Genomic DNA, 625 nt, shown 5'->3' on the forward strand with positions numbered 1-625 from the left:
AAAAAAAAAAAAAAAAAAACGAATTTTCAACCGAAAAATATAAATTTTCAACGAAAAATTTTATAATTTATATTTTAAAGTAAAAAGATTTTAATTAAAAATAAAAAAAAAACAGTTGAATTCAAGCAAACAGATGAAATTTCCACAAAAAAATTGAAATTTCAACCAAAAAGAGAAGAATTCTCAACAGATTAGTAAAATTTTTAACCAGAGATTGAGTTTTCCCTAAAATGGTTAATTTTCAACGAAAAATGTCTTAATTGATATTTTAAAGTAAAAAGATTTTGATTTGAAACAAAAAAAAAACAGTTGGATTCAACCAAAAGAGACGCATTTCGAACAAAATAATTAAGACCTAAACCAACAAAAAAATTAAATTTCAACCAAAATAAATGAATTCTCAACGAAAAATGGAATTGATATTTTTAACTAATAATATTTTAATTTGAAATAAAGAACAGTTGAATTAAACTAAAAAAGACGAATTTCGAACAAAATGATTAAATCCTAAACCAAAAAATTGAAATTTCAACCAAAATAAATGAATTCTCAGCAAAAAATGAAATAATTGATATTTTTAACTGAAAATATTTTAATTTGAAATAAAAAAACAGTTGAATTCGAG

The 625-nt window shown here is 20.3% G+C and overlaps 1 protein-coding gene across 3 annotated transcripts in view; it reads left to right on the forward strand.

The window, feature by feature from the left end:
• Positions 1-625, forward strand: part of LOC117170611 (protein suppressor of sable) — a 36,627-nt gene that overhangs the window by 8,046 nt on the left and 27,956 nt on the right. The gene's annotated exons all lie outside the window — the stretch shown is intronic.

Source organism: Belonocnema kinseyi, chromosome 4 (genome assembly GCF_010883055.1).
Source record: "Belonocnema kinseyi isolate 2016_QV_RU_SX_M_011 chromosome 4, B_treatae_v1, whole genome shotgun sequence".
In the NCBI taxonomy this organism is placed as follows: Eukaryota; Metazoa; Arthropoda; class Insecta; order Hymenoptera; family Cynipidae; genus Belonocnema; species Belonocnema kinseyi.